Below are 12,974 nucleotides of genomic sequence, written 5' to 3' on the forward strand. Positions count from 1 at the left end.
GCTGCCCGGGCCGAGGTGGGGCCGGGTGGCGAAGGGCCGCGGCGGCAGCGGCAGCAGGAGGACGGGGAAGGGCCGTGGCTGCCCGGGCCAAGGTGGGGCCGCGCGGCGGAGACCTTATATCGGCGTATAACACGCACACATCATTTGCCCCCTATTTTCAGGGGGGAAAAGTGCGTGTTATACGCCAATAAATACGGTACTTTTAAATATTTTGGTGCATCTGTTTTTTGCCTGTTTATATATGTTTGGAAATCATTGTTCTAATCCATTGTTGCTAACATTTTTTTTTAAACAAAACTTGGTTTCTTCAAGGAAATTATTAACCTCTTTAAGGACCACATGGAGAGACTAATTCTAAAAAGAGAAACATGATTAATTGCTTTCTCAACTATTCAGAGCAAAATGAAATGGCTCTCAATAAATAGAGAATATAAATTTTTTCACTGACATAAAGAACAAATTCAGTTCAACCAACAGTGATGGCTTGAGAGAAATCTCACTGCTATTTTCAATGAATTAAATTTGTTCTGATAAGAATGAACTTATCATTCAATCTTCGCAACTAAATAATCCTCAATATTTTTTTTTATTTTCCTCAGTCTAACTGATTCTATAGGGAATTGTATTAAATCAAGAAATAATAGCAAGAACAGAAGTTGCTCTGAATCAGGCTTTTAAAAAATGAAGTAGCTGTCTCATAAAAGTAATGTATAGAAAGACTACTTTTTATTGAAAGCTGGACCACTGTTCATAAATCCTCCCAAAATTTGTATTTGAACATCAAGTCAATTCTCTCACTAGGAGAAAAAAAGAACTAAGTTGTAATTTCATGAAAAATTATAAAACTGTGTCAAACAATTTCATGTATCTACTGGTCAGCTTACCAGCTACAAAATGGTTCGATTACTACAATTCTATCGCTATCTGATTTACCTTTAAACATAATTGAAAATGATAGCTCTCAGGTCATTTGATCTGCAAAAATGAATTTAATTATAAATTAATTAATTACTAAATTTAATTATAAATTAATTAATTAATAAATTTGATTCTTAGGGAAAAGTCTTTATTATGTGGATACATGCTTGTTTAGATAATGGAACTTGTTCCCATTTTGTAAACCCTCAAAAATATGCTTCTGAAAGTTTGAAGACTTTCCAGGGCAGATTTTAAGGACAGATAGGGAGCTGAATACAGACAGAAAATTCTCTTTCCCCCAAGTCCTTTCAGAAATAGAAATCTATCCCTGGATTGTAATCCTCAGCTATACTACAGCCAAATTACTGAAACATCCATTGATTTTAAAAGAGATGCCTCCTTCCTTTTCAATGGAATTTTTAAATGCACACAGAGGTGCTACAAAATTTAAGATTCAAGTGTGGTCCCCCACTTTTACATTAATATTACAATGCCATTTCCTGCAGCAAAGATGTAGAAAATTCAAACATGGGCCAAATTTCTCAATGTTTGCACAAGGATGCTTAGATTAATCATTTTTATATATAGGGAATAATACAAAAATGTAAGAGTATATGCAGCAAGTTTTTCATACAGTTTACAGCTCCCATAAAGCCTGTCAGAGAAATGTTGAACTAAGAAAAAAAATAGAAATATACTTTTATTCTCATTATTAATTATATAGATTCCCACTAAAGCAAATGGATAGATTTAAAAATAAATTCTTAATGAAGACTGTTCATTCAGTTATATTTCCTGAGTTCATCCAGTTGTAAAATATATCTGCTCTATAAAATTGGCATTCTGTGTATAAATACAAATACTAAACTGACAAGTTACAACCTAACAATCTTCTCTCCTTTACATAAAATTGAACTAGAAAATGCTACCTTCATATTACAGTAGCATTAATATTCAAATAAATACTTTTTTTTTATCTTGCCTGGTCTCAATAAAGTTTACAGAGTAGCTGAGTATCCAAGGGAATGATCAGAAACGTCAATTCATAATCAAAATTGTCTTGTATTTTAAAGTATTAAAAATAATATAAATAGCAAAATTAGGATGCGTTAAAGATTTTTAAGTAATTTTATATTTTGAATAACAAGCAAGCAATTAAGCGCTCAGCAGATTGTCTTAAGTAATATTTGATTCAGGTTTTTTTCTTACTTCTTTGCTTTGTGTTTCCCTCCACTGAATCTTATTTTTAGTATAATTTAATTTAATTTTAATAGAATGCTGAATTAACATAGTACCATCTTACTTTTCACAAGCATTACATTTATGATATCACTTGTTCCACACTCATCAACAAATATGTTTATTCAATTCTGGAGAATCTGGAATGTCCGACATTAAAAGAAAACAATGACCTCTTCTCAAAAGCATATGCCCAAGCTGGGATAGTTAGCTGCAAACTTGGCATATCAAAACCAAATATTTCGGATCATCTGTACTAGTTTTCTACTGGCACTGACCTTGCATGTCTCTTTATTAAATATATAATTCATCTGTCCAGTTATACAGATGGTCCACATTTAACAACTATTCATTCAGCGACCATTCGAACTCAGGGTACTGAAAGGTAAAGGTTTTCCCTTTCCAGTCGTGTCCCACTCTAGGGGGCAGCGCTCATCTCCATTTCTTAGCCAAGGGAGTCAATGTTGTCCAAAGATACTTCTGTGGTCATGTGACCAGCATGACTATATTCTGAGGTGCTGTTATTTTCACACCAAAGTGGTACCTATTTATCTACTCACATTTGCATGCTTTCGAACTGCTAGATTGGCAGAAGCTGGAGCCAGTAACAAAAGCTCGCCCTGTCGTTCAGAGCTTGGGTCTCAAACCCAGGCTCTCAGCTTTCCAGCTGACAAGCTCAGCATCTTTAACTACTGAGCCATCATGTCCCCTTAGGGTACTGAACAATTAGCAATTGCAACGCTGGCTTATATCAGGAGGAAGTGCTTGTGAAGATGCCTCTTATCTCATATGTGAAGTTTTGGGGCCTGTGATAGTGCTGTTGGTATACCATCAACAAAGACAAAGCTAATACCGGATACTCCATTACAGATTTTAAAGCTGCCATTTTAGAACAAGAAAACTATGCCACCATTATATGAAAGACTGCCAACTGATATACATCAAAAGGTTTCAGCTAACTCAGATCTTACAAATAGCTTTTTAACATATTACAACTGCTAATTTATGAGGTTTTAATCCATGTAGCATGTAGCCTGCATCTGCATAACCACATTTTCTTCTCTCATCCTCCACCTTACCGCATCCCCTACATATGTTTAACCATCTATGCCAGTGGCCCCAACCTTTTGGGCACCAGGGACCGGTTCTGCGGAGAAAGGTTTTTCCGCAGACCAGAGGGTGTGTGGTTTTGTGTGCTGCCTGCATTCCGTGGATAGGGCTTTGTTTGTGTGGACCATTGCTGACATGCCACGGCCCGGTACTGGTCCACGGATCTATGCAACTAATGAAGTAGTTCATCAGTTATCACTGATCCTCATACTTACATTGGTTGTAACATCCCTGCAATCAAGTGATTGGGATTCAAGCAGTCAGCGTCTGTCTTGCAGTACAATATTGCAGCATCCCGTGTGATCACATGATCACAATTTACAATCTTCTTTGCCAGCTTTCTACAAGCAAAGCTATAAAGGCTTGTGAATGGTAACCACATGATGTTCTCACTTAACAACCCACAGTGTTTAATGATGGCAAGGAAAAAAATGCCAGAATTTCTGTTGCTAAGTGGCATGGTCATGGTTTATAACTGCATCACTTAGCAATGGAAACTCTGGTCCCAATTACTGTCATTAAATGAGGACTACCAATATGGCATACTGTAGTCCAAGTCATAGATATAAGAAAAAGCCGGTATTGAGCACCTCAGAACTTAGAGGATTAGCAATGCTGTCCATGCTATTCCTTCCTCCCTCATATTGGACAAGTACACAATCTGATCAAAATCAAAATTAATACTGTAGATCAGGGATGTCAAACTGCTGGCCCACGGGCAGGACGCATCACCAGGAAACTGCGCCCACCCCATTGCCAGCAATGGAGAAAAAGCTCCAATACGTCGCGCGACGTCACGTGACATCGCGAGTTTGACATGTCTGCTGTAGATGAATTAAACAAGACATCCAAACAGGAGAGGTAGTCCTCAATTTACCAGAACTAAACAACCATTTGAAGTTATGCCACACCTCCACAGTGCTACTTACAATCCAGATTCAAAGTTCTGATGGCCACACCCACCTGCAGTCACATGATCATATTTTGGGTGTTTAGTAGCTGGCCCATATTTATAGCTATTTGCAGCACCCTGTTACCACATGACTGTAATTTATAATGGTTTTTTTTTTTCTGGAAATTGGTCTTCACTGCAGGTTTCTGGCAATAAACTCCCATTGAGAACAATGAATTCACTTAACAACCAACACAAAAGAGGTTGTAAAATCAGGTGTGGTCACGTGATGACCTGCTTAATGACTGGCACAAGTTACAACTGTAATTCTGGGCTCGATTACAGTTATTAGTCAAGGAGTACCTGCACAGCGTAAATGAAGCAAATATCTCCATGTTTTAAGTGCATATTACATCTTGGGAATTAGCAGAGAACTGAAATAAAGACCTGTTTATAAGCCATACCAAAAAGATTTGCATCTCTCAGAACATCTTAAGCTATGCTCCACAACTAGACCTCCAAACAAACTGGCCTTCCTCCATCTGTATGCGAACTACGAGAGTTGAAGTCTATTCTAACTAGGTTGTGGAATATTGGCCTATGTGATTCCTATAACTGTTAGCTTCAACTAATAGTTAGCTAGCTATTAGTTGAAGACTACCAAAAATTTCACCTGTTGCACAATATGGCTGATTTCTGAACAGTCATACTACTGCCATTTGTATAGATACTGTGGGAGCTGCACTGACTACCATTGTGTTTGCATGTGCAATTCAAAGTGCTATATTTTATATAACTAAGGTCCGGTATCTAAGAGATGGCCTTTCCCAGATAGATTTAACCTGCCTAATATGAACAGTTAGAAAGCACCAAGTAAGTATCTTCATCTACCCTGAAGTGGAGGCCCAATGATGAACTTTCTCTGTGGAGGCCATTCTTTTGAGAGAGCAAACATATCCCTAATAGTGAGAAAGGACCCTACTTTCATAGCTTTTGAAAGCTGGTAAAAACTAGTTCTTCCAGAAGACCTTTGGGATTGACTGTAGAGTCACCAGTGGCAGTGTTAAATTTGATATTATTAATACCATTCAAAACCATACATTACATAAAAACTATAAGGACTGAGATGATAAATCGCTCCAATAAAAAATGAAAATAAAACCTCATGCATGTATTTCAAAATCACATATATGTATTCAAATATATATGAATTGAGTGAATATGTGTGAATTTATATTCCTATTTTTTCTTTTGATTTTGTTCTGTTTTACTTCCTTATTAATTTCATAATGCTTTGAGTATTTGCCTTTATTATTCATTCCTTAATTCAGTGGTTCTCAACCTGTGGGTCGGGACCCCATTTGGGGTCGATTGACCATTTCACGGGGGTCACCAAGCAAGGCTGTCCGCCATTTTTTTTGTCTGCCATTTTTTTGTCCACCATTTTTTTCCCCTTTTCCGGCGGGTGCCTTACCTCCCTTGGGCTGGGCCAGCTGGTGGTCGGCCTGCTCCGTCTCTGCTGCTTGCCAGCTACGCCTCGGCAGGCGCAGGGGGCGGAACCACGCATGTGCAGCACTCCCGGGCAGGGAAAGTCCTCGACTTACGACCGGTTGGGTAGTCCTCGACTTACGACCAGTTTAGTCCTCGACTTACAACCGGTTTAGTCCTCGACCTATGACCTGTTGGGGTCGCGGCATTAAAAAGGTTGAGAACCACTGCCTTAATTTAAAAAAAGGCAATCCATTAATTTCACATTCCAGAATCCTTTCGTCTAGCTAAAAGCATTTAATCTAGTCACTGATAGGACATCCCAACAGATTTGCAACCCATTTTTGGAAACAGTATTTTAATATGTTCTCCCTTAATAAAAACTTCCTTAAAATGTTATTGTAATAACTCAACACTGGTTTCAACATTCTTGACAGCCAGCATTTCTTTAACAAATGTTTCAAGTGGATTAAGCATTTCATTCTTTCAAGAATTAATTCCTGTTCAAGGTAACTACAAAAGCACTAAAAGCTCTGGACTTGTAGTCTTGAGGGCTATATTAGTTCTAAATTATTATTATAGAATGCTGTACAATATTTTTGAAAAGACAGTATTTTTACTAAATACTTCTTTAGGATATATACATAGCTACTATTTATTGATTTTATTTATTATGATACCATAAAGGCTTTCAATTGTTTATACTACACAAAAAAAAACCAGGAGTATTAATTTCAAAACAATCACAATATTTAAAATCAGCAAAATACCAGCCGGTAAAAAGCTTTTAGCACAGGTATACTGTAATCTCTTTGAGACTACATGACTTTTCAATTATTTTTCTAGACTAGCTATAATGATAGCCCCATGCAGAGTGGTTATAGTGATCAAATCTGGAGACAGCAACATGTTGCACCACAGTTTTTTTCCCTTGGATAGAACACTGTTATCAACCAAAACTGATTAAGGGTCCTTCTCCATCTGAAAGAATGCAATCCAGTTTAGAACAAGGTTATTACCACCTCACTGTAAGTATGACCTCTCATAATGAACACCTAGTTCTTTTTGGATTCACTTTCATTCAACTTGCAAGCAGGCATTTACATGGGTTCACCCCATCACTTTTGGGTGGCAATACTCTTTCAGGATAGGAACCTACAAGATGCCATTCCTTGCAGAGCTTATTGGATAAACAAGCAACAAATTCCAAAGATAACTAAGTTCTAAACCAACTAGCATCTTGAATGGCTCCTGGAAGCTAACCCCAAAACAGGACAACTTTTCAAATAGTGGCATAGAGTTAATGAAATTTACCCTTATTATGTGAGCTTGTATTCTGGATCAACTGATTGTATTCTGGATCAACTGATTTTCAAGGGAAACTTCTGAGGCAAACAAAGCATAAGAGACTGTGAGAAGAGTTCCCAGATATGGGAGGAGCTGTAACCAGTATACTAGATCAGGAGTCCCCAACCCCCAGTCTGTGGACCAGCACCAATCCATGGCATGCCAGAAACCAGTCTGCACGAACAAGTGAAGCGGGATGCAGGCAGCATGTGAAACCACGCCCCTTCTGGACTGTGAAAAAAACCTCTCTCCATGGAACCGGTCCCTGGTGCCCAAACGATTGGGGGCCACTGTACTAGATGGATCTATGCATTGGCAATCACAGCCACATTTACCTTCTGCTCAAGGTACCTTTCAACTGTAACTGGTGATTATGCACTAGTTCAGTCTGGGGGAAGCATAATTCTATCCAAAATCAAATATCATTGGCCACAGTTGACTGTAAGACTAAATCACTCATCTCACTAGGATTGAGTCTAACTTTCCCTATGCAGACTCTCATAGCTTCCAAGTCCCAGGAAAGCATGCTGACTGTATTTGCTTTTCAGCCCATGAAAAAGATACATAGTTGAGTATCATTATCATACTGATGATACCTGAAACGATGCTATTGGAGCATGTCCTCCAATAGCTTCACAGTCAATAAGCAGGAAGAGAGAAAGGGGACAGTTCTGTAGCACCTCACAAAGGAAGGTCTTAAGGCTCAATATCTTCCTTCTACATCTTCAACAAGATATAACCACAGAGGATGGAAGAAAATTATTACAAAACAACATCTCCACTTCCAAACCCTGAAGGGTATTCTGAAAAATATCACAATCAGTTATATGCAATCTATCTACAAAGAGTTCAGATAATTCATTTTATTCAAGGTCCAGCTATAAAAAGAACATACTCAAATAGGCAACTCATTCTCTATTTTCAAGTTGCATCAGCCAGTGTGCTACCTTTCCAGAAAAAGGAGGATACAGGAGTCCTCAATTTACAATCATTTATTTAACCATGATTTGGAGTTACAATTGTGCTAAAGAAAACCTGACTTATGGCAGGTCCTCAAAATCATAACCATTGCACCATCTCTGTGGTCACATGATCATAATTAGGGACCTTAGCAACTGGCTAGCATTTACAATGGTTGCAGCATCCTGCAGTCACTTGATTATGATTTGTGACTTTCCCAGCTGGCTTCTTTCAATGGGGGAAGCCAGATTTGCTTAAAGACTGTGTGATTCACTTACCAACCAGGTGATTTGCTTAAATTACTGCAGTGAAAATGGTCATTAAAATCGGGGTCCAGTCACGTCATGACTTGCTTAACAACCACATTGCTTAGTGACTGAAATTTGGTCCCAATTGTGGCCATAAGTCGAGGACTACCTGTAGAACAAGTGGAGACTGAAAAGAGATGCATTATTAGATTTAACCTGACATAGTTCCCTATCGCCTCCCTGTAGACTTTTACTAACCAATTGATATTACCATTATTAGTCTCTTTCTCTTATTCCCAGCAATACTCTGGGAATAATGGAAAAGGAGAATCATGTGTCAGTCCTTCAAAAGAATTATATTGCACCAACATATTACACTGTGTGTCGAAAATAAGGCATTTTATATATATTACTTAACCTACTGGGGGAAACATACCAGCTTTCATTTTAAAACCAGTATTCCCTGGTCACTATTCCAAAGAATTGTGCAGCTGAATTGGCATGGTGCATTTAAACTATAAAACTTGTTCACCATGTTGTGGTTCCCTTTCTTATGCAAATAACTGTAATTATTTATTGACTGACAAGTTTCTATGTTACTTACATACTTCTATGTTACTTACATACTTGTGTACAGTAGTAGAACTTACAGAAGATAACAACTGGAAACCTGAACCAAATCAGCTAAGCCACTCATCCAGATCCCATCACCCTAGAACAACGTTCAACATTCTATTCTAACTCCAGAGACCATCTAGAACAGGGTCCCCAACCCCGGTCCATGGACCGGTACTGGGCTACGGCATGCCAGCAACCGGTCCACACAAGCAAAGCCCCATCCGCGGGATGCAGGCAGCACACAAAACCACACTCCCTCCAGTCCACGGAAAAACCTCTCTCCAGGGAAACGGTCCCTGGTGCCCAAAAGGTTGGGGACCTCTGATCTAGAAAAGCCAGCTCTTCAATGCCTGAAAACACCAGAAAGATGGGACTATCCTAGAGAAGGATCTGCCTCAGGGCCTTGATGTTAGCCTTCTCTCAGCAAACGTTTTCTTCCAGGATCTGGCTAGACAGGCAGATTCCACTGAAGGTACTTTTAGAGTGACACTAAAATTCCTAATATTATGAACAGAGTATGAGTGGCAGTCCCATAATTAGGCAGAAATCCAAAGAAAGCCAATTAACTGGGAAAGTATATGTATAAAATTATGTATGTGGTCACCAAACATGTTCTTCTTATGCAAAAAATGCAGCCCTATACATACATATCTACTTAAAAGTTCCAGTAAAACTATTAATGAAGTAATGAAGAGGGTTGAAAGGAAAGAAATAGCGATTCTGACTTGCGAAAAGCTGAAGTCCGCTTGATGTACTGGCGTAGAGCCCTACGTACGTCTAGAGTGTGCCACTGACGTTTGGAGTCGTAAGACGGGCGAGGGCAGAAATCTGGTAGTATCACCTCCTGCGACCTATGGAACAAGGTATTTACTTTGGGAACAAATGACGGGTCCAATCGGAGGACCACCCTGTTACTGTGGAAAACACATAGGTCCTCTCTTACAGAGAGTGCTGCCAGTTCTGATATGCATCTGGCTGACATGACGGCTACTAGGAAGGCTACCTTCATGGATAAGAGCCGCAGTGTACAGGTCCTAAGGGGCTCAAACGGAGGTGAGGTAAGGGCCTGTAAGACTTGTGACAGGTCCCAAGAGGGATATCTATGTACGGCAGGCGGTTTGGCGTTAGTCGCTCCCTTGATAAATGAGCACACCATGGGGTGCTGAGCTAAGGGAGTAGAATTGTCACATGACAGCACCGTTGACAGAGCCGCCACCTGCCTGCGGATGGTATTGGGCGTTAAGCCCTTGTTGAGTCCCTCCAACAAATATTCTAGGATTCTCGGATGGTGATGGACAAGAGAGCAAACTGGTTCCTGGTGCACCAGAGACAAAAGTTTTTCCATGTGGAATCGTAGATTCTGTTTGTAGAGGGGCGTCTGGATGCCTGAATCATTGAGATTACTCCCGTCAAATAGGACTCCCAGGCCACGAGTCGCCTCTCAAGTGCCAGGCGGTTAACTGGAGCCACTGGGGTCCTGGATGCTGCAGGGCTCCCTGGCTGAGGGCAATGCGACCTGGAGGGATTCTCCACAGGGGGGGGAGTTGGAAAGGCCCACAAGGTCAGCAAACCACGGTCGTCTCGGCCAGTGTGGAGCAACCACTATGATCTCTGCCCGTTCCTACAGTATCTTGCAGATGACTGCCGGGATCAGAGGGAGAGGGGGAAAGGCATATAACAGATCCCTGGGCCATGGACTGCGGAGGGTGTCCGCCCTCTCTGACCCTGGAGAAGGGAACCGGGAGAAGAATATCGGGAGTTGGGAATTCGCTGGAGAGGCGAACAAGTCCAATATCGGGTGGACGAACCTCTCCGCTATCTCCGTGAATAGTTCGGATGCATGCGCCACTCGGAGTGGTCCACTGTTGACCTGCTTAATGAGTCCACCTGCCAGTTTGCCTCTCCTGAGATGTGTTCTGCTCTGAGGGAGGAGAGGTTGGTCTCTGCCCAAGAGCCCAACAACTGGGCCTTGGTCATGAGGGACCTGGACCGGGTGCCCCCTTGCCGGTTCACATGGGCTTTGGCCGCTACACTGTCCATAAGGACTAGGACGTGTTGTCCCGCCACATTGTTTTTGAAGTGGCGGAGGGCAAGATGTATGGCTCTGAACTCCAACCAGTTTATGTTGTGCTTCAGGTCCGGCCGGGACCACCGGCCCTGAGCCAACTTTGATTGTAGATGAGCTCCCCAGCCGAACAGACTGGCATCGGTAGTCAGAGTGAGCCTCACTGGTTCCTTGAAAAATGAGACTCTGGCTACCGCTGGGGAGGTCCACCAGCGAAGGGATTTCAGGGTTTGAGGTGGAACCTTGACCTTCTGGTTGGAGGAGCTGGTGCCCAGTCTCTGAAACGGGAGTAAGAACCATTGCAGGTTCCTGGGTGCAGTCTGGACCATGGTACTATGGACATGCAAGAGACCATCTTCCCTAACAATTGGGAAAGGATGGCCAGAGAAACGACACGTTCCTTTTAGACTTGAAGTACCAGGGTTCGGATGCTGTCCTGGCGCTCCTGCGACAGATAGACCATGCACTGCCTTGTATCTATAATCACACCCAGGTGGAGGAGGTGAGTGGAGGGAGCTATCTGGCTCTTCAGAAAGTTCACTGAGAACCCATGGTCCTGGAGGACCTCGATCGACAGGGCAAGGTCTGATTTAACTGCCTGAACGGAGGTGGACTGGATGAGGATGTCGTCCAGGTAGCACTGGATCCGTATCGGAACTAGTCTCAGATGGGCGGCTAGTGCTGCCAAGATCTTTGTGAATACTCTTGGAGCGGATGAAAGGCCGAAAGATAGGGCCCTGTACTGACAGTGATGGTTTGTGTAGCAGAACCTGAGGAACCTGCGATGGTCGGGAAGGATGGGAACATGCAAGTATGCTTCCATGAGATCGATGGACGTCAGGAAGTCATCCCTCCTGATGCTAGCCAAAATAGATTGGAGCGTCTGCATCTTGAATTTTTTGTATATTAAATGGGAATTTAGCCCCTTGAGATCGAGTATGGCTCTCCATCCTCCTGAAACCTTTGGCACCACGAAGAGGATGGACTAGAAGCCTTTTTTTATCTGCCCAGCCGGCACTGGTTCTATGGCCCTTATCTCTAAGAGGTGACGTATGGCCTCATTCATGAGGCTCCTCTTGGCCGGATTTTGTGGAGCTGGGCAAGAAATAAAGCAATCTGGGGGCCTGGACAAGAATTCTAGGGACAGCCCGCACCTGATGGTGTTGAGTACCCAAACGTCCGTAGTGGTGGCCTCCCATTTGTGGATGAAGAAGGAAAGTCTGCCACCAATGGGGGATCCCTCCCTGGAGTCACTTATTTCTTCTAAAGGGACTTTCTCCCGTGCCTCGAAAGGGCCGCTTGGACTGAAACTGTTGTCTGGGCCTAGAACCGGGGCGTTCCGATTGGCGGTCAGGTCTGGGAGAGAAGGGACGGGGAGGCAGAGCCCACTCCGAACCTGATCCCGAGTGAAATGGCTGTCTGCGGGAATACGGGTTAGACCTTCTGTCCGCTTGTCTGGTAAGATGGGACATCACTTTGCGCTTTTCACGGTTTTCCACTAAATAAGGGTCGAGGGCCTCTCCGAACAATTGTCTGCCAGTGTAAGGGGCGGTGACTAAGCGCCATTTCGATTTTAAGTCCGCTCGCCATTGCTTGAGCCATAGGAACCTACGGACTGTTACGTTGGAGGCTATGGCCCGGGATGAGAACCTGGCGGCGTGTAGTGACGCGCCTGCCATGTATTCCGATGTTGCCAGTAGCTTACCCATGTTCTGGTGCACGCGTACCTGGAGCTCTCGGAGCCATATAATGGAGGTTCTGGCAAAGAAAGAGGTGGAGGTGGATGCCTTCACCAACCACGCCGAGGCTTGATGGGACCTGCGTAGGGAAAACTCGGACTTTCTGTCCTCCGCTCTCAAAGTCTCAGCTATGTCTCCTGACACGGTGGAGGAGGAAAAGAGGAAAAGAGCGGTGTTATAGATTGGTCAACAACCTCCCATCGGCCGGTACGCTCCCACAGAGTGGGTCTCCTCAGGGTGCCGTCAGCCAGACAGTGCCGGCTGGCGACCCCCAGGGGGAGGGCCTTCTCGGTGGGAGCCCCCACCCTCTGGAACGAACTACCCCCAGAGATCCGGGTGATCCCGGATCT

At 42.7% G+C, this 12,974-nt stretch overlaps 1 protein-coding gene across 4 annotated transcripts in view; it reads right to left on the reverse strand.

Moving 5' to 3' along the window:
- LCLAT1 (lysocardiolipin acyltransferase 1) overlaps positions 1-12,974 on the reverse strand; it is an 87,501-nt gene that overhangs the window by 56,070 nt on the left and 18,457 nt on the right. Inside the window, exon 1 of one of the 4 annotated variants that reach the window (XM_015820945.1) lies at positions 8,233-8,350. The exons of 2 other annotated variants lie outside the window; for them this stretch is intronic. The gene's annotated coding sequence lies outside the window, so the exon portion shown is untranslated. Of the gene's footprint in view, positions 1-6,961; positions 6,984-8,232; positions 8,351-12,974 lie in introns of those variants that run through there. One more of the 4 variants, XM_015820947.1, reaches the window with a different exon arrangement.

The sequence above is a fragment of the Protobothrops mucrosquamatus genome, unplaced genomic scaffold, assembly GCF_001527695.2.
Source record: "Protobothrops mucrosquamatus isolate PMUCROS unplaced genomic scaffold, P.Mucros_1.0 scaffold1223, whole genome shotgun sequence".
Lineage (NCBI taxonomy): Eukaryota > Metazoa > Chordata > Lepidosauria > Squamata > Viperidae > Protobothrops > Protobothrops mucrosquamatus.